We start from the raw sequence: 27,290 nt of genomic DNA, 5'->3' as shown, positions 1-27,290 counted from the left end.
GTACACGCCTCTAAAAATCTTTTAGTTAGTACTGTGTACTAGTGTTTGCCAAAAGCAGTACACAGAACACATGCATCCAGCTACATACAAATGTTTGGCACTAAAATATTTGGAAATCCTCCTACAGAGTTGGCATCCTCGACCATAAATACATGCATCAGCCTATATCCTACATTCCTACTACATACTCAACAGCAGCTCAAAACTTTAGCCAGAGCTAGCAATGCAAGAAATGGCTCCACTACAACTTCATGCTTCTGACATAAATCACAGTGCCCATTCAGGGCTTAGAAGCCATATAGGACCCAATAATGAGCATATCTCACGGCACCTATCTTCTTCCTCACAAAATACTAAGCGAAGAAGCAGGTGCAACATTAGCCTTAGGTCACGAGCTCAAAGGATAAGCAGTCAGCTTGGAGGCCAAAAGCTCAAGCACTGGGAAGTCCCTAAAAGGGACTGGTTCCCTCCTAGCTTTATCTTTGGTGCCGCCACTTCAGCATTCCAAGTATTAATTTATAGCACGAAAGTTTATGTTTTTGTTAGTATGAAAGGAAACTAGTATTAACTGTTACAATCATAACTAATACTTAAAAGAAAAATATGATGTGTGAATGCATTTTAATTATGTGTTTGATATGCATAAAATATTAGTATACATGTCATGTCCGTGTAGATCGAAGGTGGTTGGAATGAAGATGGAAAGGGGCCAAGCACTTGGGATCACTTCTGCCACAATTTTGCGGGTAAGATACATAATTTTTGTTTATAATAATCATGCATGCTGTATATGTACCAACAATAAGATGTAGTTTTCAGTATAACCATCATATATGATGTCATTTCCTTTCATGCGTATACGAATAGACGATTGGATAGCGGATGGGAGCAATGGGGACGTTGCAGCGGATTCCTACCATCTCTACAGAGTAAGTACTGAGATGCCGAGATGCCATTAACTAGCTATATACATTCCTAAAACAAATTTGGTGCGGCACTTGTTAAAATGCAGTATATCTCATCGTCACTGAGAATATTCCAAGACACAAATACTATAGGAAAACAAGATAAATTTTACCAGTTTGTATGGAAATTTGAAATATTATGTTATTTTATTAGAAAACTGCAAAATACTAAGGGGATCAGAAGTATTAAAAAATTAATATTTGTGGAGACAATGAATTGTTTCCATGCTTACGCTAAGGTAAAATTTGGAAACTCGGTTCGAAAAAAAATGAAGTGGTTTATATATTTTTTGGGATAAGAGGAAATTGTGAGCAATCAGGCAACCAGCTGATATAATGTTTATATGCCGTTACTCTGTTAAACATGTAAATATGTTTATGACAGGATATATTTGGTATTGTGCAGATTTTTTTCTGGCAAAAAAATGTTAATGTATATCCACTTCTAACTTAATATGCTTGTTAATTTATATTGTCATCATTATTTATGTCCAGTACTTTTATTTGACTGGCAGGAGGATGTGAGATTGCTCCAGGAAATGGGCATGGACGCCTATAGGTTCTCGATCTCTTGGCCCAGTATACTGCCAAGTAAGTATAAACAAAAATTATCTAAATATGTTTCGTACGGTGAGTACGTTGGGAACACTAAAGACAATGTCTACAACTAAGATGCACACCATCTGAGTTGTATTGTTAGGGTGCTAATTTCAGCATATGCTTACGGCTTTCAGATGGGACGCTCGGAGACATTAATGAAAAAGGCATCGACTACTACAATAACCTGATCGACTTGTTGATAGACAATGGTAAAAACCCAATTTTCTTCCTCGTTCGATTAGCAGCTTAATTAATTGAAGAATATCGTTATCCAATGCGCAAATTAAAATTTTTGACGAATCATTCTTAATTTATTCATTGCAACTCATCAGGCATAGATCCATATGTAATACTTTTCCACTGGGACACGCCTCAAGCACTGGTAGAGGACTACGGCGGCTTCTAAGATAAGAGAATTATGTAAGTACTATATGCAGTTCAAATGACATGCTCACGCACTCCTTTCCTCAAAACAAAAAAGATTACCGATCAGAAGATGGCGACTTTGAAGTTTCATCAATATTTCCGGTTACAATAAACTATATATGAACTATAATATTGTTACATACATTTTGGAAATTGACATTTAATATGATTTAACTTCAATTCATGGTTCATATATAAGTATTAGAGAAACATCAATGGCCAATATTAAAAAAAATTGTATGCAGATCCCAAACAATGTTCTATTGTTATTTGAACGAAGTGCTGACCAACTACCATAACTATTTATTGATGAACACCATTCGGGTTTGCAATTTTTCAGAAAAGATTAAACAGACTTCGCTGGACTGTGCTTTGAACGATTCGGTGACAGGGTGAACAATTGGTTGACCTTTAACGAACCGCATACATTTTGATGTTTATCCTACGGAACTGGGATCCTTGCCCTGGGCGGTGCTCACCAGGACTAACGTAACACCCTAAAATTTGAATAAATTTAAATTGGCTAAATGGATTTATTTTTATTTATGTGAGCATTTAACATAGGCCAAATAGTAAATTTATAAAAATAAAATCAATCTCTAAGTTAGATACATGCTTGAGCATTCATGCTGGTGCATACTTTTTATTGTGATGATTGGCTTTTATCCAAAAATTCAAAAGGAATTCAAATCTATTTGAAATTGTATTCAAAAGTATGGAAAACTAAAAAAGAAAAGGGATAAATCTCACTCTCTCGGCTTTTGGCCCAGCACGTAGCCAAGCCTAGCTCGCCAAGCTGCGCAGGCCTGCTCCTCCTTCCTCCTTCTTGGGCCGAGACGGCCAGCCCAGCTCGGCCGGTCAGCCAGCGAGCGGCAAGGCCAGCCCGCCTCCTCGGAGTCGCTGACAGCGCGGGCCCGCATCCTTCTTCCTCCTCCGACTCGGCGACGAGCCAGACTCTATCCCGAACCGGACGCCGATTCTTCGCGTGTGACCGTTCGCACCACCCGTCTCCCCTATAAAGTCTAAGAGCCTGCGTCCGCGACACCTTTGCAACCCTAAGCGAACCGCCGCCTTCGCTCACGCGCTCAAGGTCGCAGCAAGCCTCAACCCTAGCCGCCATTGCCGTTCTCCGCCGCCGAGCCGAGCCTTACGCCATCCACGATCCGCCTCGGCTTCCATCTTCTAGCTAGGTAAGATCGCCTCGACCTCCTCTCTCGTTTGGTACCGGTCGCGTGCCGATTGGTGCCCGAAATCGCCTAGACCGAGAGCTTCGGCGAGCTCCACGGCCGCCGGCCATGGCCGCCGCCGTTTTTCCCTTCAACTCCAGCCGGCAACGCTGCCTCTCTCCCCCGCTTTAAATCCGAGCCGTCCATCTGTGATCAAACGGCCAGGAAACCCCCATACCCCTTCGCGTGTTACTTTTGCTAAAGAGCCCATGCGGTTTTTAATAATAGAACCCGCAGTCGAAAGCGGATTCTAGGGAATACATGTTCTCATTTTGAAAACGTATTTTTCAGTTTACAGATTCAAATAGAAGTTCCAGTTAATTACAGTTTTGCCACTACCTTTAATTGCTTATAACTTCTTCGTTTTAACTCCAAATTGATCCGTTCAAGTTGCGTTAGATTCGTCTTTTCGAGATCTATCTGTTCATATAATTTGTCATCATGTTTTTGAACTTTAAAATTCGAGTTTATATTTAATCTATTTCTTTAATAGGAAAACTTGCTTTATCCATAACTTTCTCGTTATAGCTCCGTTTTTCGTGATCTTTGCGTCTGTGTGATCATAGCAACGTGTAGAATAGTTTTATAAACTTTTCAAAACTGTTTGTTTCTGTTGGGGTACTGTTCTAATTAAATCTATTTGTTTGCCTCATGTATGATTGCTCGGATGATTGTATGTTGTTGCTTGGTGTTGTTGATCGAGTTCAGACGGTGAGGTTTACGTTGGTGATCAAGAGAACTTCTACAACCAGCAAGACCAGCAAGACTTTCAGGAGAACTCTGATCAAGGCAAGTATAGCTAAGGACCTTCCTTGTTGTCCTATTCATGATGCTCACTAAAATACATATGCTTGTGTCTTCCTTGCTACCTATGGTAGGATTCCCTAGAGATTGAATACTCAGTTACCTTGAAAACCTTGGGATATATGCATGGGTAGTATTTATGCTCGTGCTAAGCAATGACAATGATCATGTGAATTGATTAATGGAATAAGCAATACATTAAAAGATGACTAAAAGGACTTATCCTTTGGCAAAAGCTGGGACAACGCGTACAGCTGTGAGGGCTACATGGCTCTGGCTCTAGTCGCTTAAGAAACCCTTTTCTAGCTGGTTAGAGGTTTGCGAGTTGGGTATAGGACAGCCTCTGTCCTGTTGAGCCTAGCTATGGAAGCGACCTTTTATATTTTTGGAAGGGGGGTTCCTATATCCGATGACCCTGCGGCCCTGGCCGGTTAGGCGAGCTCTTAGGTGGCTTTATATGGTGTTCGGTGTTTGGACGTAATTAACCCATACATTTGAACAACATGACTCACAGTGAAAGTGTACAACATCTGCAGAGTGTAAAACTGTTATAACAGCCGTGCCCACGGATACGGGCGGCCCAGAAAACTGAGGGAATATACAAGTTCATAATTGAAACATGATAATCGTTTATTTATGGTACTTTATTGTTATTCATTATTCGATTACATTGGATCATTGTGACATGGGATCATTGCTACCTTGATGTTAATAAATGCTAAACTTGATGATGACTTAAATGCTAACCGCAGTAAACTAGTGTCAGCTATTTGAGCCTCATGAACCCTTAGTTATCTTGTTAAGTACGACATGTACTTATGCCTTGCTTTATCTTTTATGTTGGAAAATCCCGGATGGGTAACCGATCAAGATTGGATTGAAGATTACCGTGATGAGTATTAGGCTTGGTGTCAACCAGTTGACGTCCCTGTTGGAGCTTCCGCAAGATAGTTATTTAGCAAATATTATATCTCTGTTTGAGACTATGTGTTGAGTATTTATTCGCTATGTAATAAATATTGTGTTGGTACAATTCATAATTTGTCCACTTATGTGTGCGACCGTTCCTGGGGTGCACATAAGACTTTTATACATCCTCTTTTGTTCTTAAAATTGGGTGTGATAGATTGGTATCAGAGCTCTGTTGACTGTAGGACGCAAGCCTAGTTAGAATGGTCGTTTTTAGTTTCCTCTGCTTCACTTGTTTCATGCTTTCCACCTCAATCTTGTTATTTGCTAAGTTTTGTGCTTCTTTTGTCTTATTCTATTATAAAATCAATTGATTCTATTCTAATTAATTGAAACTTCTGTAGATGACACGTGACCGCATGTCCGCCCGCTTGTACGTTGGATGCTTTCAACCACAGCGTGCGGTGTATGAGCCAATGGAGCCTAGAGAGGACGCCCAGAGGAAGAACTGGAAGAATGAGGTTGGAGAAGAGGTCCATTCTTCGCCAACTCTGATAGCCCAATCCCCAGCACATGTGGAGGCCATTGACTTGACCAATGATGATGAAGATGAAGTACTCCAGCCACTGCCTCGTATAGGTTGGACTGACAAGTTAAGCATTAAGAAGCCTGATGACAATGCCTTCTACCATGACTTGCTGACAATTATGTTGGAGTGCTATTATCCAAACCTGCAAGCCACTCTGGAGTATCACACTACGGAGCACAGTCATCCTCTGATTGGTTCATCTTGGGATACTCGGTTGCTGATCAAGACCCTGAATACTCGCAAGATAGATGCAGTTGTCACTCACCATGTCAGCTGAGCTACCGCGGAAAGAAGCATGGAGGATGCTGCTTCCATTGCACTTGCCTACTACCGTGGCCGTCTCTCTGATGATAAGAAGGATGATGGACTCTTGTATTACCCATGCTATCTTCCGAAGGAAAATAGTTGGACCATAGAGGTCGTGGAAAAAGGATCGAAGACTCTTGAGGCCACCGTTGAGTTAACCTGTGAACTTACAAATAAGGTTGGAGCGTTAAAAGGAGAGCTGAAGAAGGCACAAGACATGATCAAAGAATACCAGAAAGAGATTGATGGCCTTAACGCCGAGTTAGGCCATCCCAAGCTGTTTGAGAAGTTAGATGAGCCCTCCACCATGAAGAACGCCACCCCTTAAGTCTATGAAACCATTGTAATAGGCACGTTTTTAGTATTGTGAGTCGAGTCGAGTCTTTTAAGTGTTTGTGAACTATTGGTGTGCTTGCTGGATTATTATTGTGAATTATGTGTGATTTGGATCTTTGTGTTGAGTGCTGGAACTTTGTGGGCATGTCCACGAGTTCCTTAGCTAAAATATTAGGGTTAAAAGTGCTATAATAAATAGTTGGGTTGGTCTATCCTGTCTCTTTGCTTGCTGTTTTCTGGAACAGTCAGTGATGTTTTGGTTATAACTTTTTACCTGTTCGAGCAATGGTCATGAAATTTTACTGGGAGTATATAGACTTCTGTGTCTTTCCAATGGCACAAGAATCACCTTTTTATCTGTTCGTATCTGAGAGTTATGACTGTCACAATATGAACTTCTGTGCTATCTGGAATCTGAGGACAGTTTCGGTTATGGTCTGTTTTTGATTAATGTAACTTCAGAATCAGAAAATGTGGTCTAAATGAAAGTTGTAGATAATTTCTTAAGCTTTCCAACCGTATAAAGATCATATTATTTGGATATCTGGAACTTGAGTTATGTCAGTTTTTCTGACCTGCTGATTCTGCATCACGTCCAGAAATTTTCAGAATTGCCTATCTCTTACATATTGGTGATGTTTCGTGTTGGATTGCAGATGTCTGTCCGTGGAGGAAATAGAGGACGTGGGAGAGGTGCTCCACCACCCCCACCACCACCCGTGACCGTAGCAGAGGTGTTGGCGATGCAAGGACAGTTTATGCAGTCCATGATGCAGTTCTTTCAGAACCAACCTAATGGAGCACTAGCACCTCTACCACCAAGAGACAAGCGGAGGAAATTCATGCAAGGACATCCTCCAGTTTTCTCTCATGCCGCTGACCCCTTGGAGGCAGATGATTGGCTACGTGCAGTGGAGAAACAAAAGGTGTGATGATCAAGCAGGACAGCTTCAGTGTGATGATCAACAAAAGGTGTTGTATGCATCGGGACAGCTTCAGGGGGCAGCTCAGACTTGGTGGGAGTCGTATCAGTCTGCTCGTCCCAACAATGCTCCTGCTATCATGTGGCTAGAATTTGTGAGGGATTTTAGGGCACACCATATTCTAGATGGTTTGATAGAGCTCAAGCAGGAGGAATTCAGATCTCTCAGGATGGGTTCTATGTCTGTCAGTGAGTATCACGACAAGTTTGCTCAGTTGGCTCGCTATGCTCCTAATGACGTGAGGGAGGATGCAGATAAGCAACGTCTCTTCCTCAAGGGAATTTACCATGATCTCAGGTTGCAGTTGGCTGGTAACACATATGCTAATTTCCAGCAGTTGGTGAATTGCGCTATTGTGCTTGACAATATGCGATTGGAGAGGGACAGGAAGAGAAAGATGAAGGGACAGGCCTCCGGAGGCAACACACGCCTGCGCTATAATAATCAGCAGAGGTATCAAGGTCCAGTCAGTCAATGGAACCGTGGTCAGTTTCCACAACGCTCTCAGAATCAACAGCAAAATTGGAACCAGCGTACACCGCAGCAAATGGGCAATCAGACTCCACGCCAGGAACGCCCAACAGCACCCTGATGAAGAGCAGTGCACCTAGTACTCCCAATAGGTGTTTCCAGTGTGGAGATGTGGGGCACTATGCTAACCATTGCCCTCAAAAGCCAAATCAACAGACACCTCAGAAGCAGAATAGTAACCAGAAGCCCACGTACAACACTGGAAGAGTGAACCATGTGGCGCCTAAGACTGTGGTTGGAGCACCAGAAGTTATGATGGGTACGTTCAACATCAACTCTATCCCCGCTAATGTTCCTTTTGACTTTGGAGCTTCGCATTCCTTTATTTCACAAGCATTTGTTAGAACACATAGCATACCTTTAATTGCAATGAAGACCCAAATGCTAGTAAATTCACCGGGGGGATCAATACCTGCTGCACATTGTTGCCCTTCAGCAAGTCTTACCTTAAGGGGGGTAGACTTCACAGTCAGTCCTATTGTGTTGAGAACTTTTTGGATCGATGTGATTCTGGGTATGGATTGGATGAAAGAACATCGAGCTGTGATTCAGTGTCAGGAGAGAGTTGTAGCAGTGACAACACCAAAGGGAGATCGAATCAGTGTTGGCGTGATAGTGCAACCACCACCAACAACTACAGTGAATCAACTAGATGATGATGCTAATCCCCAGGACCATGTTGTGGAGGAGTTTCCAGATGTCTTCCCCGATGATTTGCCAGGTATGCCACCTGACCGTGACATTGAGTTTATAATTGAATTATTACCTGGTACTGCACCTATAGCTAAGAGACCATATAGAATGGGGGTTAACAAATTAGAAGAACTTAAGAAACAATTGAAAGAGTTATCAGATAAAGGTTTCATTCATCCTAGTGCATCACCTTGGGGAGCGCCTGTGATCTTTGTTGACAAGAAGGATGGAACACAGCGTATGTGTGTGGATTATCGATCTCTTAATGAGGTAACTATCAAGAACAAGTACCCGTTGCCTAGAATTGATGACTTGTTTGACCAGTTGAGAGGTGCTTGTGTGTTTTCTAAGATTGATCTGCGTTTTGGTTATCATCAGTTGAAGATTCGGAGTACTGATATACCAAAAACAGCTTTTACTACGAGGTATGGGTTATATGAGTATACAGTTATGTCATTTGGTTTGACCAATGCACCTGCCTACTTTATGTATATGATGAATAAGGTGTTTATGGAGTATCTTGATAAGTTTGTGGTAGTATTCATTGATGATATATTGGTATTCTCTAAGATTGAAGATGATCATGCTGAACATCTGAGATTGGTGCTACAGAAGCTTAGAGAGCATAAGCTATATGCCAAGCATAGTGAAAGGATCAAGATGCCCAAGAGGGGGGGGGTGAATTGGGCTAATTCTAAATTTTCTTGCAATAATCAAATCCTACGGATAGCCCAATTAATCCCTTGTGCTTAGAAAAGTGTTTATATCAAACTAATGCACAATAACCTCGCAACCTATGTTCCAAACTTACTCTAGCAAGCAATTCTATGGATGTAAAACAAGTATTGAATTGCTCAAAGTAAATACTCAAAGTAAGTGCTCAAAGTAAATAGAGAGAGAAAGGAACGCGGCGATGTTTTGCTGAGGTATCGGAGAGTCGCCACTCCCCACTAGTCCTCGTTGGAGCACCCGCGCAAGGGTGTAGCTCCCCCTTGATCCACGCAAGGATCAAGTGCTCTCTACGGGTTGATTCTTCGACACTCCGTCGCGGCGAATCACCCAAAACCGCTCACAACTTGAGTTGGGTCACCCACAAGCTCCGCCGGGTGATCACCAAGCTCCCAATCACCACCAAGCCGTCTAGGTGACGGCGATCACCAAGAGTAACAAGCACGAACTCTCACTTGACCACGCGAAGCCTAATGAGAAGATGGATGCACACTTGTCTACTCTTGATTCACTAATGAGGTTTCACTCTTGGATTCTCAAATCACAAACACCTCACTAGGACCTTGCTCTTCTTGGCACTCACAAACGTGTTTCTCTGCTGTTGGAATGAGCAAAAGTAACTCCACTCATGAGTGGAGCTTCTATTTATAAGGCAGCCTGAAAAACGAACCATTATGAGCTTCTACGGGGTGACCGGACGCTCCGATCGTTTTGACCAGACGCTCCGGTCAGTTCAACCCATGCAACAGTTTTCACGTGATGACCGGACGCAGTCAGGGTCCGGTCAGTACCGACCGGACGCGTCTGGTCGCTCTTGGATGCTTACTGTAAACGACCGGACGCTGGATACTCAGGGTCTGGTCACAACTGACCGGACGCGTCCGGTCACACTTTCTCAAGTCTGGACCCTTACTGGAGTCGACCGGACGCTGGCCTTCAGCGTTCGGTCACACGACCTTCCAGCGTCCGGTCACTCCAGACTTGATCTCCTCAGTCAAATGAACTGACCGGACCCTGCGGCCAGCGTCCGGTCGCACCGAAGCCAGCGTCCGGTCAGTATTTGACCCTCCATTCACTTCCAACTCTCGATCATATGTGAATGAAGTTTGCTCCAAAGGATCTTAGGCATTCATAGGAGCTACCTAGAGCTAGTTTTAACAAGTGTGCACCACACCTAACTCACTAGACTCAACTAGGTCAAGCTACCCGTTCATACCCCCCTTCATAGTATGGCCAAAGGAAAAACAAAGTCCTAAACTACTCTAAGTGTCTCTCCAACTTCAATTGACACTTAGAACTAGTTATCCTTAACCTTGTCGTCTATCCTTTGAAAACCGAAACGATTTCCATCGTAGGGGCATGACAACCTCGATTGCCCAATCGATCTCCATTACCATGACCTAACTTAATTGCCTCTACAAAACACACGTTAGTCATAGTAATCTTGTATTGACATTAATCACCGAAATCCACTTAGGGGCCTAGATGCTTTCAATCTCCCCCTTTTTGGTGATTGATGACAATACCACCTCGAGTATGTTAAAGAGTGAGGTTTTTGAAGGGCTTGGTTCATATAAGCTTTTGTCGATAAGAACAAAAGAGTTAGGCAAGCTTATATGACCCAAGCCAACACAGTGTACTCAAAAAATATGAATTAAGCATGAGTACAAGTAACAAAGCTCATTTGCTTCGAAGTATAAACGCGGAAGCAAAAGCAAATGAGCATAACACAAGTGATATGACATATAGATAATGCAAAGTAGAAATCACACATGTCAAATATCACAATCACGTAGATAGCACTATCACATATATATAATAGAATGCATGAAAGTAAACACACGAGTGCATAAGTAATAGTGTATCACACAAATTAAACTCCAAATGTATATAATAAGCTAATACTATATAACTAGCTCCCCCTAAATGTAGCTCCCCCTGAGACTACATACTCGAACACCCTCTCCCCCTTTGGTGTGAAACACCAAAACCTAGGGCGGGGCTGCAGCGGACGAGCCGGGCGCTGAAGAATGTGGGGCAAGCTGGAACTGGGCACCATCATCATCTGATCCTGAGCTCTGAACTGACTGACCCTCTGTGGCAGGAAGTGTCGCTAAAGCGGTCTGGGTCTGAGCTGGGGCTAGTGCTGCCTGTGAAGCTGCAAGTATGTCTGTCGTAGGATCGGACGAGGCGACAGACGAGGGGAGCCTCTGAGTAGTCAATGCGACTGGAGCTGCTGTAGACGGACCAGTGGTATGCATATGAGGCGGAGTAGGCATGCCGGTCAACTCGCTGAAGGATGCTCCAAGACTCCTGGAGACTGATGTCTCAGGCACGAATAGCGAGGAGGACTGCTCTGGTGTGAAACCCGTCTGAAATGGAGTGAACTGCGGGGCTACTACGGGTGAGGCTAACCACTAGGACACCTGTATTGGAGGTGAAGCAAACTGAGCTGGAGGCTGTCCCTGACTCTGGAGCCCACTGGGCTGTATTGCTGGAGTCGTCGAAGTGGTAGGAGGCTGTGCAAGCTGGGGTGAAGGCTGTGGCAGTGGGACCCCAATGGCTGTCACTACATGCTGCATGAATCCCATGAGCTGCTGCTGCATAAGTAACTGCTGGTGCTGAAGGAGCTGCTGCTACCGCTGGAACTCGTCCTGACGAGCCTGAAACTGTGCGAAGTTGGTAGCTGTCTCCTATGCCTGTCGTGTCTGATCCTGCTGTATCCGCTCAAGAATAGCAATGAGAGCGGGGTCTGTCTGCGGAGCTGGTGGAGCAGAACTGGAGCTACCGGCCTCTGCATTGTGTCTGCGTGGTGGCATCTGAGGTATAGGCTGGTAGTCGTCATCAGAGCTGTCACTGTACTCGCTCACCTCTTGTTGTGCCTCTAGCTCCTCCTCCTCAGTGGCTGCAATCCCTCTGATGATCTCATCCTACTGAGCTGTGGACTCTGGCATGTCGGGACGACGGCTAGGCTGTCTAGGTGCCTGAGGAGTGGTGTGTCTGATCCTCTGTGACAGGTTGTAAGCTGGGAACTCTGTGGTGGCACCTGTATACTCATCCATCATACCAGGGGGCTTATCAAGCACTACTCTGCGGATAAGAAACGTGATCCAGTGCGCATAAGGAAGCTGCCTGCGACCCTTGAATCCCTCAGCTATAGTGTCCTCCATCTCTGAAAGAAGGAGGTCCCAGATATCAAATACTGTCTGATGCATCAGGGCATTAAGAAGCCAGAGCTGTAAGCGAGTCAGACCCTCTCTATATCCCAACCTGGGAAGCAGTGTCCTCCTGATAATGGCCTCTAGCACTCTCGCTGTAGGAGTCAAGTCACTGGGGTTCCTCCTCGACCCCTCTCCAAAAGGCTCCTTGAAGCAATGTCGCACTAAATCTATAGGAGGCACCAACCCTCCATGAGGACGCCTGGGAGGCTCCTGCTGTCCATAATAGACCTCATGCATCTTGACAGGCTGCTCCTATAGCCTTAGTATTTCTCTGACCCTACCACTCATCACTCTGTAGTCTTTGCCTCTGAAAGCAAAGTGAATAAACCTGTGATGTGGATCGATGAAGAGTGAAGCATAAAACTGACGAACCCAAGATGGTACATATATCCCCATCCGTCCAATCAAATCTGTCAGTCCTGGCAAATATGACAAGTATGGCCGAATGCTCTCTCCGGCTGCTGCCACAATAGACTCTATCTGACAGACTCTCTGAGATCTGAACACTACCCCACTGCTGAGATAAGCATTGTAGAAATCCTCCTGCAGTGGCGTGTAGAAACCCTCAGCTGCTCTCTCATCCCTCCTTGGAGGAAACCAAACCTCAAACTCAACAAATCGCAGCTGCTGAATCTGTCTGGCGGTGGTGGCCCTCAAGTCGAGGTGAACCACTGGAGGCGGACCCTGAGGTCTGGGCGGAGGACGTGAACCTCTGCGCTGTGTAACTGGCCTCGGTGGAACTGTAGCACTGGTACGACTCGAGCGGCGTAGCTGAGGTGCCGGCTCGGGGTCCTGACCCTCCTGAGTCTCCTGGGCTAGCTGAGGCTCTGCTGGTGGGGGCTGCTGCTGTGCTGACAGACCCTCCTCAATGGCAACCCGTCGTCCTGCAAACGTGGCAGTTCCAGCTAGACTACCGTGACGACGCTCAACATCCTCAATCGCAGCTCTCAGTGCTGGTGAAACCGACTGATCTGCAGTGACAACTCCGCTGCGAGCACCACCTCTCTCGGCACGCTCTACAGCCTCTGCAACAGCTGCTGCTCTCGATGTCTCTGCGTCGGGGTACTTCCGCTTCTTGGATGTCACCTGCTTGGTTGACTTGCCCTTCGATCCGGCTGGCTGGCGAGGCGAGGGCCTCCGATCATCATCACCTGGGCCACCACCAACATTCTTGGTGCGGACCATCTGAACTGACAAGATGGCGAACTGATGCTGATGAGGATCAACAGACAAACTAAACCTCTCGAAGCTTGGCCTCGATCCTTACTCATGAGCTTGGCTCTGAGTTGACTGCCAACTGCCACAAGAACCACAACGGAACCGACTCACTGCACGATAGAGTAGATGGATATACAAATAAATACAATATGTCTAATAGATGTGAAACCCTAATAGAGAAAGCAATGTAGATGCGAACTTGAATCGAATGGCTTTCTACCTGATGATCCGCGAACCGAGAAAAGATGAGATGTCGCGCGGGGAACTCGGAACCGGCTAGGGTTAGGTCAAACAGCCTGAATGCAATGGGGAATCAATGACTGCAACTTGATCTAGGTCACAACAGATCGAGATTGAAAAATTTGGTCTTACCAACGATGTAGGAGGTAGGACTAGGGCACGACGATTCTTGATGACCCTGGAAGACCGGAGGCACGGTGGCGCGCGGGGAGTCACGGCAGCGCGGCAAGCTCTGGTGGCACGTGGCTGGCGAGGGGGCCGGGCGAGCGTGGGCAAGGGAGGTGCGGGCCGTGCTGGCGTGGGGGCGCGCAGGGAGGCTCGGGCGCAGTGGGACGGCGCGGCGAGGCAGGAGCACGGCGGCGCGCTTGGCTGCGGCGGCAAGATGGTGGCGGTGCAGGCTAGGGCTCGGAGGCAAGGTCGCGACGGGATCCGAAAAAAATTTATGCGGTGGTACGGTTAAGTAGTCCCCCAAACGCGATAGAAAAGGAAACGGAAAAGAGTCCTGAAAACGCACGAGATCCACTGACCGGACGCTCCGGTGGTAGCGACCGGACGCTACCACCCAGCGTCCGGTCGATTCCAGAGAGGTCCAAATCCTCTGGAATCGGGACTGGACGCGTCCGGTGGTCCATGACCGGACGCAGGCAGGGTCCGGTCAGTACAACTTGGTCGTCCTTCGATCGACCGGACACTGAACCCTTCCTGACCGGACGCACAGACGCAGCGTCCGGTCACTCCTTCACCAGCAGTTCACCTCCTGTGAACTGACCGGACGCTGGACAGCAGCGTCCGGTGCACCTTTTCCAGCAAATCTTCAAACTTCCTTCGCGCTGCCTGTTCCCAATCAAGTCCCAACTTGAATAAGATCCAAATAAACACCAATTGGGACTGATGTGAGTGACCTCTCTCAAACCCTCATATTTTTCAAAATATTTTGCCTTAGGCTATAATTCTTTTTAAGAAAATAGGCAACAAGAGGGCAAATGGAACAAAATGACAAAGACAACATTCATGCATATGTAATACTTGTAAGTAAATCTAGTTGCTTGTCAAGTTTGATCCAAGGTTAAGCTTCTTCACACGCTTTTCGGCGGTTATCTTAACCATGTTAGACAAGCCCTATGTGCATTGCCACAAATTAAACATGTTGTATATTACAATGAATGCAAGGGACAACACAAGCTCGATTTTAAGTGAAGTTACCAAAATCAAGTACATTGAGCTCATTCCGCAATCTACAAAATGTAGCCTCATCTAGCGGTTTTGTGAAGATATCCGCTAATTGATCTTCGGATCTTACACCTTCTAGTGATATATCATTTTTAGCCACATGATCTCTTAGAAAGTGATGGCGGATATCTATATGCTTGGTGCGAGAGTGTTGAACCGGATTATTTGCAAGTTTTACCGCACTTTCATTGTCGCACAAAAGAGGTACTTTGTCTAGAACTACTCCATAGTCTAGCAAAGTTTGTTTCATGTATAATATTTGTGCGCAATAAGCACCCGCGGCAATGTATTCCGCTTCGGCGGTGGACAAAGCCACACTATTTTGTTTCTTGGAGGACCAAGACACAAGTGATCTACCAAGCAAATGGCACCCTCCGGATGTGCTTTTTCTATCAACTTTGCATCCAGCGTAATCCGAATCGGAATAGCCAATTAATTCAAATAAAGCTCCTTTGGGATACCAAAGACCAATGCTTAGTGTGTGCTTAAGATACCTAAGGATTCTTTTTACGGCAATTAAATGTGTTTCCTTAGGACTAGCTTGAAATCTAGCACACATACACACACTAAACATGATGTTGGGCCTAGATGCGGTTAAATATAACAAGCTACCAATCATAGAACGGTAGATAGTTTGATCAACCGGGTTACCTCCCTCATCTAGGTCAAGATGTCCATTTGTAGGCATTGGTGTCTTGATTGGCTTACATTCATCCATCTTGAATCTCTTGAGAAGATCTTTTGTGTATTTCTCTTGAGAGATGAAGATGCCTTCTTTCATTTGCTTGACTTGAAAACCAAGAAAGAATGTAAGCTCACCAATCATTGACATCTCGAACTCCTTCGACATCAATTCACCAAATTCTTTGCATGAGTCTTCATTTGATGATCCAAAGATGATATCATCAACATATACTTGACAAATGAAGATATGCCCATCAAGCTTCTTGTTGAATAGTGTGGTGTCAACCTTCCCAATGGTGAAGCCCTTCTCAATGAGGAAGTCCTGAAGGCGCTCATACCAAGCTCTTGGGGCTTGCTTAAGCCCATATAATGCCTTGGACAACCTATAAACATGATTAGGATATCTAGGGTCTTCAAACCCGGGAGGTTGATCAACATAGACTAGTTCATTTATAAAGACATTTAAAAATGCACTTTTCACATCCATTTGATATAGTTTCATTTCATGATGTGATGCATATGCAAGAAGGATACGGATGGCTTCTAATCTTGCAACCGGTGCAAAGGTCTCTCCAAAATCTAAACCTTCAACTTGAGAGAACCCCTTTGCAACTAGTCTTGCCTTGTTCCTCACAACAACACCTTGATCATCTTGCTTGTTGCGGAACACCCACTTCGTTCTAATGACTCTTGCACCTTTTGGTCGCTCTTCAAGATTCCAAACTTCATTGCGAGTGAAGTTGTTCAACTCTTCATGCATGGCATTGATCCAATCCGGATCTTTAAGAGCTTCTTCTACCTTGGTAGGCTCATAGCAAGAGATAAAAGAGTGATGAGCAATAAATGAAGTAAGTTTTTGAGATCGAGTCATTACACCCTTTGATGGACTCCCTATGATGAGATCTTGTGGATGATCTTGTAGGAGAGGTGTGTTTCTTCTATTGACCACTTGAGGAGGAGGTTGTGGAGCATCAACATCTTGTGCTTGTACCACCATTTGCTCATGAGAGATATGAGTATCTTCATTTTCCACTCTCCCATCTTTTTCACCATCTTGTGGTACATTTGATGAAGAAGGTTGGTTAATGACTTGTACATCATCTTCATCATCTTTTGGCTTGATGTCTCCCACCAGAATGTTCTTCATAGCCTCCCTTAATGGTTCATCACCTACATCATCAAGATTCTCATGTGCTCCTTGGGAGCCGTTAGATTCATCAAATTCCACATCATATGTTTCTTCAACCAAGCCGGTGGCTTGATTAAATACTCTATATGCTTTGGACTTCAATGAGTAACCAACAAGAAAACCTATATCACAATGTCTTTGAAACTTCCCTAGGTGTTGCCGCTTCTTGTAGATGTAGCACTTGCAACCAAACACCCTAAAGAAGGAGACGTCCGGCTTCTTCCCATTGAGCAACTCATACGGTGTCTTGACAAGGAACTTTTGAAGAAATAGGCGGTTGGATGCATAACATGCGGTGTTGATTGCTTCCGCCCATAAAGCTTTGGGGGTGTTGTACTCATCTAGCATTGTCCTTGCAAGAGTGATCAAAGTCCGGTTCTTCCTCTCAACTACACCATTTTGTTGAGGAGTATAGGTTGTGGAGACTTCATGTTTGATTCCAACTTCATCACAATAAGCTTCTATGTTTGTGTTGTCAAATTATTTGCCATTGTCACTTCTTATCTTCTTGAGCTTCACTTCAAATTCATTTTGAGCTCTCTTGGCAAACTTCTTGAAACAAGATGCAACTTCGGATTTGTCATGAAGGAAGAACACCCATGTATACCTTGAATAGTCATCCACAATCACAAGACAATAGAGATTTCCTCCCAAACTCTTGTATGTTGTTGGTCCAAATAAATCCATGTGTAGGAGTTCTAGCACTCTTGTGGTTGACATGAAAGCTTTGGTTGGATGAGTGTTTGCAACTTGCTTGCCGGCTTGACATGCACTACAAAGCTTGTCCTTCTCAAACTTCACATCCTTCAACCCTCTCACCAAATCATTCTTCATAAGCTTCTTGAGTGAGCTCATCCCAACATGAGCAAGTCTTCTATGCCATAGCCACCCAAGTGTTGTTTTGGTGAATAGGCAAGTCTTCAAGTTTGCATCTTCAAAGGTGAAGTCAACTAGATATAAATTGTTGTATCTAAATCCATTGAATATCACTTGTTTGTCATCTACTTTGGATACAACAACTTCCTTCTCGGTGAATAAGCATTGGAAGCCAAGATCACACAATTGCCCAACGGATAGCAAGTTGAAACTCAATGAGGCAACATAGAGCACATTGGAGATGGAATGATCATTTGATATTGCCACTTTGCCCAATCCTTTAACCTTGCCCTTTGAATTATCTCCAAATGTTATTTTCTCTTGTCCATCTACCTCTTCATCTAGTGAGGTGAACATACAAGGATCACCGGTCATATGTTGAGTGCAACCACTATCAATAACCCAATGACTTCCACCGGTCTTGTAGTTCACCTACACACAAGAGATTCAAGCTTTAGGGATCCAAACTTGTTGAGGGCCCTTCACCTTCTCAACAAGTGACTTAGCCACCCAAATCTTCTTAGGCCTACTCTCGTTGGGGGGTCCTAAGAACATGACTTTCATCTTTCCACTAGAATCTTTTCTAAGCATGTAGTGAGCATTGAAAGCAAAGGGTCTAGCATGCTTGGGCAAGGGTTGTGGTGGTGGAGTTTGACACTCATGAGCAAAGTGGCCTTCTTGTCCACACTCAAAACATCTCTTTGGCTTTAGCTTTGGCTTTGATTGTTGGTGTTGAGCTTGAGCCTTCTTCTTCTCTACACTTGCCATATAACCAATGCCACTTCTATCCATCTTCATGACGATATTCATGAGTAGCTCACTTTAGAGATGCTTGCCTCTAGCAAACTTGCTCAATCCCACCTTGAGATGCTCTTTCTCCATCTTGAGCTTCTTGTTCTCTTCCTTGAGAATATCATTGTTCTTCTCTTCCTTGAGTTTCTTGTTTTCTTCTTTGAGCTTCTCATTCTCAAGGATCAACTCTTTGTCATGATCAAGAGTTTCTAGCACAATGGTGTTGTGACTTTTCATCTCTTCAAGATCTTTCATGAGCTTTTCATGGTCACTCTTGAGCTTGACATACTCATCATAGTCATTGCACTCAACCACTTGCTTGCCTTTGCTACTAGATCCATGCTCAATGCTCTCATCAATTAAATCATCACATGAGGTAGCTATATCAATCTTAACAACATGGTTAGTAGCAACATGTGGCTCATTTGGTAAGAATTCTTGTGCAATAACAAGGGTATCATAATTGATCTTTAGAGTTGTATATTCATCTTTTAGCTTGTTGTGACTAATGATAAGCTCATTGTGCACCCACTCAAGTTTATCATGTTTATCTTTAAGCTCTTTCTTAGAAGATTTGAGCTCCTTGAGTTTGGATGATATAGAATCATTTATTTCTTTGAGCTCATCATTAGCCTTTTCTAATGTATCACACTTAGCTAAGAGTGAATCATTTTTAGCATCAAGCTTTTCATTTGTAGCTCTACTCTTTCTAATGATCTTAGTGTATTTTCTTAATATTTTGACAAGATCATCATATGTGGGTGAATCATCATCGCTATCACTATCATCATCACTAGCTTGCTCATCATCACTACTATCATCACTCTTAGTTACCTTGCGTTCACCCTTGGCCATAAGGCATAGGTGTGTAGAGGATGATGGCGATGGTGGCGGTGAGGATGCAAGATCAATAGCAATGGCGGCCACCTTCTCATTGTCACTCTCATCATCGGATGATCCACTTGATGAATCAATGTCCGTGAGCCAATCACCGACAATATAGGCCTTGCCACTCTTCTTCTTCTTCTTGTAGAAGTCTCTCTTTTTGCCATCTCTCTTCTTGTATGGCTTGTTCTTTTTCTTTTCATCTTCATCACTTGAATCATCTTTCTTGCCCTTGTTCTTGAACTTGTCTTTCTTGGGCTTTGTGCATTGATGAGCTAGGTGGCCAAGTTCGCCACAATTGTAGCAATCCATCTTGGAGATTGGCTTTCTTCTTGAGCTAGTGAAGAACTTCTTCTTCTTGCCGTCAAACTTGATGCCACTCTTGTTTAGCTTCTTTAGCATCTTGGCAGTCTTTTTCACCATGAGAGCAAGACTTTCTTCATCATCTTCATCACTTGAGCTCTCATACTCAAGTCTTGCCTTGCCCTTATCTTGGCTAGCTTTGAATGCTAAGTCCTTCTCTTTCTTCTTTGTAGAAGATGAGCCATCTTGTGGCGTGATGTGCATTTACATCTCATGAGCATTGATCTTTCCCAAGATTTGTGTCGGTGTAGCGGCGGAAAGATCACCTTGATGTAGCACGGTCACAATGTGCCCATATTTGTCAATGGGGAGGACACTCAAGATCTTTCTCACAACATCGGATGGTGACATTTGAGTAAGTCCAAGCCCATTGACTTCCTCTACAAGAACATTCAAACGAGAATACATTTCATTAGCACTTTCTTTGGGAAGCATCTCAAAAGAATTTAGCTTTTTAATCACAAGATGATAGCGTTCCTCACGCTCACTCTTGGTTCCCTCATGGAGCGCACAAACGTCCGACCATAGTGCATGGGCGTCTTTGTGGTTCCTTACACGATTGAACACATCTTTGCAAAGGCCTCTAAAGATGGTGTTGCGAGCCTTTGCATTCCATTTTTCATAGTTTACTTCATCGCCTTGAAGTTGTGCGGCATTCTTAGGTGTTGGGAACCCTTGAGAGGTGGCTCTAAGAATTCCAACATCTAGAGCTTCTAGGTAAGCCTCCATGCGAATTTTCCAATATGGAAAATCATCCCCCTCGAAGATAGGAGGAGGTCCATCCCCGTGAGACATCTTGCTCTAAGCGGTTAGGCTTAAAAACATGAGCACGAGGCTCTGATACCAATTGAAAGGATCAAGATGCCCAAGAGGGGGGGTGAATTGGGCTAATTCTAAATTTTCTTGCAATAATCAAATCCTACGGATAGCCCAATTAACCCCTTGTGCTTAGAAAAGTGTTTATATCAAACTAATGCACAACAACCTCGCAACCTATGTTCCAAACTTACTCTAGCAAGCAATTCTATGGATGTAAAACAAGTATTGAATTGCTCAAAGTAAATACTCAAAGTAAGTGCTCAAAGTAAATAGAGAGAGAAAGGAACGCGGCGATGTTTTGCCGAGGTATCGGAGAGTCGCCACTCCCCACTAGTCCTCGTTGGAGCACCCATGCAAGGGTGTAGCTCCCCCTTGATCCGCGCAAGGATCAAGTGCTCTCTACGGGTTGATTCTTCGACACTCCATCGCGGCGAATCACCCAAAACCGCTCACAACTTGAGTTGGGTCACCCACAAGCTCCGTCGGGTGATCACCAAGCTCCCAATCACCACCAAGCCGTCTAGGTGACGGCGATCACCAAGAGTAACAAGCACGAACTCTCACTTGACCACGCGAAGCCTAATGAGAAGATGGATGCACACTTGTCTACTCTTGATTCACTAATGAGGTTTCACTCTTGGATTCTCAAATCACAAACACCTCACTAGGACCTTGCTCTTCTTAGCACTCATAAACGTGTTTCTCAGCTGTTGGAATGAGCAAAAGTAACTCCACTCACGAGTGGAGCTTCTATTTATAAGGCAGCCGAAAAAACGAACCGTCTTCTGCGGGGTGACCGGACGCTCTGATCGTTTTGACCGGACGCTCCGGTCAGTTCAACCCGCGCAACAGTTTTCACGTGATGACCGGACGCAGTCAGGGTCCAGTCAGTACCGACCGGACGCGTCCGGTCGCTCTTGGATGCTTATTGTAAACAACCGGACGCTGGATACTCAGGGTCCGGTCACAACTGACCGGACGCGTCTGGTCACACTTTCTCAAGTCTGAACCCTTACTGGAGTCGACCGGATGCTGGCCTTCAGCGTCCGGTCACACGACCTTCCAGCGTCCGGTCACTCCAGACTTGATCTCCTCAGCCAAATGAACTGACCGGACCCTGCGGCCAGCGTCCGGTCGCACCGAAGCCAGCGTCCGGTCAGTATTTGACCCTCCATTCACTTCCAACTCTCGATCATATGTGAATGAAGTTTGCTCCAAAGGATCTTAGGCATTCATAGGAGCTACCTAGAGCTAGTTTTAACAAGTGTGCACCACACCTAACTCACTGGACTCAACTAGGTCAAGCTACCCATTCATACCCCCCTTCATAGTACGGCCAAAGGAAAAACAAAGTCCTAAACTACTCTAAGTGTCTCTCCAACTTCAATTGACACTTAGAACTAGTTATCCTTAACCTTGTCGTCTATCCTTTGAAAACTGAAACGATTTCCATCGTAGGGGCATGACAACCTCGATTGCCCAATCGATCTCCATTACCATGACCTAACTTAATTGCCTCTGCAAAACACATGTTAGTCATAGTAATCTTGTATTGACATTAATCACCGAAATCCACTTAGGGGCCTAGATGCTTTCACATAGTAAGTGTGAATTCTGGTTAAGAGAAGTCTCTTTTCTTGGACATGTTGTTTCTAATGGTGGTATAGCAGTGGATCCAGGCAAGGTGAAGGATGTACTGAATTGGAAGCCACCTACTGATGTAAGTGAGATCCGTAGCTTTCTTGGTTTAGCTGGATATTATCGAAGATTCATTGAAGGTTTCTCCAAGCTTGCTAAACCCATGACAGCACTGTTAGAGAAGAATGCTAAGTTTGAGTGGTCTAATCAGTGTCAAACTAGTTTTGAAGAATTAAAGAAGCGATTGACAATAGCTCCAGTGCTGATTTTGCCTGATCTAAGTAAGAAGTTCTCTATCTATTGTGATGCATCTCGTCAAGGTTTGGGATGTGTTCTTATGCAAGAAGGTAGGGTTGTTGCTTATGCATCTAGACAGCTGAGGAAACATGAATTGAATTATCCTACTCATGATTTGGAGTTAGCAGCTGTGGTTCATGCATTAAAAATATGGAGACACTATCTGATTGGGCATAAGAGTGATATCTTTACCGACCATAAAAGTTTGAAGTACATATTCACTCAGACGGATTTGAACTTGAGACAATGTCGTTGGTTGGAACTGATCAAGGATTACGATCTAGAGGTGCACTATCATCCGGGTAAAGCAAATGTTGTAGCTGATGCACTTAGTAGGAAGAGATATGCCAATGAGCTTGAGATGGCCCTTGTGCCAGAGGGGTTATGTGAAGAGCTTCAGCACTTGAACCTTGGTATTGTTTATAATGCTAGGGAGATAGAAGTGACCCCTACACTAGAGCTTGAGATACATAAGGGACAGTTGGAGGATGAGAAACTAAGGGAGATAGCAGGTAATGTAGTGCTTGGGAAAGCTCCAGGCATTAGCATAGATGAGAATGGGACTCTATGGTTTGGGAAAAGAATCTGTGTGCCTGAAGTGAAAGCCATTCGTGATGCAATCCTACGTGAAGCACATGATTCAACTTATTCTATCCATCCTGGCAGCACTAAGATGTATCTGGATCTTAAAGAGAGGTATTGGTGGTATGGTCTGAAGAAAGATGTAGCTAAGTATGTTGCTATATGTGATAGTTGTCAAAGAGTGAAAGCTGAGCATCAACGACCTGCAGGATTGTTGCAACCTATGAAGATACCTGAGTGGAAGTGGGAGGAAGTTGGTATGGACTTCATAGTGGGGTTACCACGTACTCAGAGAGGTTATGATTCGATATGGGTAATTGTGGATCGATTAACTAAAGTTGCTCACTTTTTGCCAGTCAAAATCACTTATACAGGAGCAAAATTAGCAGAGTTATACATGGAGAGAATAGTGTGTCTACATGGAGTTCCTAAGAAGATTGTGTCTGATAGAGGAACTCAGTTTACTTCTATCTTTTGGCAAAAGTTGCATGATTCACTAGGAACAAAGTTAAATTTTAGTACAGCATATCACCCATAGACAGATGGGCAAACGGAGAGAATTAATCAAATCTTAGAAGACATGTTGAGAGCATGTGCGTTGCAGCATGGTACTAGTTGGGATAAAAGTTTGTGTTATGCAGAGTTCTCATACAACAACAGCTATCAACAGAGTCTCAAGATGTCACCGTTTGAAGCTTTGTATGGGCGTAAGTGTAGAACACCCTTATTTTGGAATCAAACAGGTGAAAGTCAAGTGTTTGGACCAGATGTGCTTAGAAACGCTGAAGAGTAGGTGAGAAAGATTAGAGAGAACCTGAGGGTGGCACAAACCCGTTAGAAGAGCTATGCAGATAATCAAAGAAGAGACTTGGTATTTGAAGAAGGAGATTATGTCTATTTAAAAGTATCACCTATGAGAAGTGTGAAAAGGTTCAACATGAAAGGTAAACTAGCACCACGGTATGTTGGTCCATTTAAAGTTTTGAAGAGGTGTGGAGAAGTGGCTTATCAGTTAGAATTGCCTGAGAACCTGTCTGGTGTCCATGATGTGTTCCATGTGTCTCAACTTAAGAAGTGTTTGCGTGTGCTTGAGGAGCAGATACCATTAGAGGAACTTGCTGTTAAAGATGATCTGACATATGAGGAGTTTCCAATTAAGATTTGGGATATGGCTGAGAAAGTTATGAGAAGCAGAACAATTAGGATGTGCAAGGTTCAGTGGAATCGGTGTTCGGAAGCAGAGGCAACTTGGGAAAGAGAAGATGACTTGAGAAAGACATACCCACAGTTGTTTGAGTAAGCACAACCTAATCTCGAGGACGAGATTTTCTTAAGGGGGGTAGAATTGTAACACCCTAAAATTTGAATAAATTTAAATTGGCTAAATGGATTTATTTTTATTTATGTGAGCATTTAACATAGGCCAAATAGTAAATTTATAAAAATAAAATCAATCTCTAAGTTAGATACATGCTTGAGCATTCATGCTGGTGCATACTTTTTATTGTGATGATTGGCTTTTATCCAAAAATTCAAAAGGAATTCAAATCTATTTGAAATTGTATTCAAAAGTTTGGAAAACTAAAAAAGAAAAGGGATAAAACCTCACCTCTCTCACTCTCTCGGCTTTTGGCCCAGCACGTAGCCAAGCCCAGCTCGCCAAGCTACGTAGGCCCGCTCCTCCTTCATCCTTCTTCGGCCGAGACGGCTAGCCTAGCTCGGCCGGTCAGCCAGCGAGCGGCAAGGCCAGCCTGCCTCCTCAGAGTCGCTGACAGCGCGGGCCCGCATCCTTCTTCCTCCTCCGACTCAGCGACGAGCCAGACTCTATCCCGAACCGGATGCCGATTCTTCGCGTGTGGCCGTTCGCGCCACCCGTCTCCCCTATAAAGTCTAAGAGCCTGCGTCCGTGACGCCTTTGCAACCCTAAGCGAACCGCCACCTTCGCTCACGCGCTCAAGGTCGCAGCAAGCCTCAACCCTAGCCGCCATTGCCATTCTCCGCTGCCGAGCCGAGCCTTACACCATCCACGATCCGCCTCGGCTTCCATCTTCTAGCTAGGTAAGATCGCCTCGACCTCCTCTCTCGTTTGGTACCGGTCGCGTGCCGATTGGTGCCCGAAATCGCCTAGACCGAGAGCTCCGGCGAGCTCCACGGCCGCTGGCCATTGCTGCCACCGTTTTCCCTTCAACTCCGGCCGGCAGCGCCACCTCTCTCCCCCACTTTAAATCCGAGCCGTCCATCTATGATCAAACGGCTAGGAAACCCCCATACCCCTTCGCGTGTTACTTTTGCTAAAGAGCCCCTGTGGTTTTTAATAATAGAACCCGCAGTCGAAAGCGGATTCCAGGGAATACGTGTTCTCGTTTTGAAAACGTATTTTTCAGTTTACAGATTCAAATAGAAGTTCCAGTTAATTACAGTTTTGCCACTGCCTTTAATTGCTTATAACTTCTTCGTTTTAACTCCAAATTGATCCGTTCAAGTTGCGTTAGATTCGTCTTTTCGAGATCTATCTGTTCATATAATTTGTCATCATGTTTTTGAACTTTAAAATTCAAGTTTATATTTAATCTATTTCTTTAATAGGAAAACTTGCTTTATCCATAACTTTCTCGTTATAGCTCCATTTTTCGTGTTCTTTGCGTCTGTGTGGTCATAGCAACGTGTAGAATAGTTTTATAAACTTTTCAAAACTGTTTGTCTCTGTTGGGGTACTGTTCTAATTAAATCTATTTGTTTGCCTCGTGTATGATTGCTCGGATGATTGTATGTTGCTGCTTGGTGTTGTTGATCGAGTTCAGACGGTGAGGTTTACATTGGTGATCAAGAGAACTTCTATGACCAGCAAGACTAGCAAGACTTTCATGAGAACTCTGATCAAGGCAAGTATAGCTAAGGACCTTCCTTGTTGTCCTATTCATGATGCTCACTAAAATACATATGCTTGTGTCTTCCTTGCTACCTATGGTAGGATTCCCTAGAGATTGAATACTCAGTTACCTTGAAAACCTTGGGATATATGCATGGGTAGTATTTATGCTAGTGCTAAGCAATGACAATGATCATGTGAATGGATTAATGGAATAAGCAATACATTAAAAGATGACTAAAAGGACTTATCCTTTGGCAAAAGCTGGGACAACCCGTACAACTGTGAGGGCTACATGGCTCTGGCTCTAGTCGCTTAAGAAACCCTTTTCTAGCTGGTTAGAGGTCTGCGAGTTGGGTATAGGACAACCTCTGTCCTGTTGAGCCTAGCTATGGAAGCGGCCTTTTATATTTTTGGAAGGGGGGGTTCCTATATCTGATGACCCTGCGGCCCTGGCCGATTAGGCGAGCTCTTAGGTGGCTTTATATGGTGTTCGGTGTTTGGACATAATTAACCCATACATTTGAACAACATGACTCACAGTGAAAGTGTACAACCTCTGCAGAGTGTAAAACTATTATAACAGCCGTGCCCACAGATACGGGTGGCCTGGAAAACTAAGGGAATATACAAGTTCTTAATTGAAACATGATAATCGTTTATTTATGATACTTTATTGTTATTCATTATTCGATTATATTGGATCATTGTGACATGGGATCATTTCTACCTTGATGTTAATAAATGCTAAACTTGATGATGACTTAAATGCTAACCGCAGTAAACCAGTGTCAGCTATTTGAGCCTCATGAACCCTTAGTTATCTTGTTAAGTACGACATGTACTTATGCCTTGCTTTATCTTTTATGTTGGAAAATCCTGGATGGGTAACGGATCAAGATTGGATTGAAGATTACCATGATGAGTATTAGGCTTGGTGTCAACCAGTTGACGTCCTTGTTGGAGCATCCGCAAGATAGTTATTTAGTAGATATTATATCTATGTTTGAGACTATGTGTTGAGTATTTATTCGCTATGTAATAAACATTGTGTTGGCACAATTCACAATTTGTCCACTTATGTGTGCGACCATTCCTGGGGTGCACATAAGACTTTTATACATCCTCTTTTGTTCTTAAAATTGGGTGTGACAACTAAAATGTCCCAACCCAAATGGGAACTCAATCAAAGAGCCATACCTTGTTGGCCACAACATTCTTCTAGCTCATGCTGAGACTATTCATCTTTACAACAGGTTTTATTGGGTAGCATCACATTATTACCCATAG

At 44.0% G+C, this 27,290-nt stretch overlaps 1 pseudogene; it reads left to right on the top strand.

Moving 5' to 3' along the window:
- The first annotated feature begins 232 nt into the window (after nt 1-232).
- LOC136507414 (4-hydroxy-7-methoxy-3-oxo-3,4-dihydro-2H-1,4-benzoxazin-2-yl glucoside beta-D-glucosidase 2, chloroplastic-like) lies at nt 233-27,290 on the top strand (annotated as a pseudogene).

This window comes from Miscanthus floridulus, chromosome 15, assembly GCF_019320115.1.
Source record: "Miscanthus floridulus cultivar M001 chromosome 15, ASM1932011v1, whole genome shotgun sequence".
Classification (NCBI taxonomy): Eukaryota; Viridiplantae; Streptophyta; class Magnoliopsida; order Poales; family Poaceae; genus Miscanthus; species Miscanthus floridulus.
The sequence above is the reverse complement of the archived record's forward strand: the minus strand, read 5'-3'. Positions and strand labels throughout refer to the sequence as shown.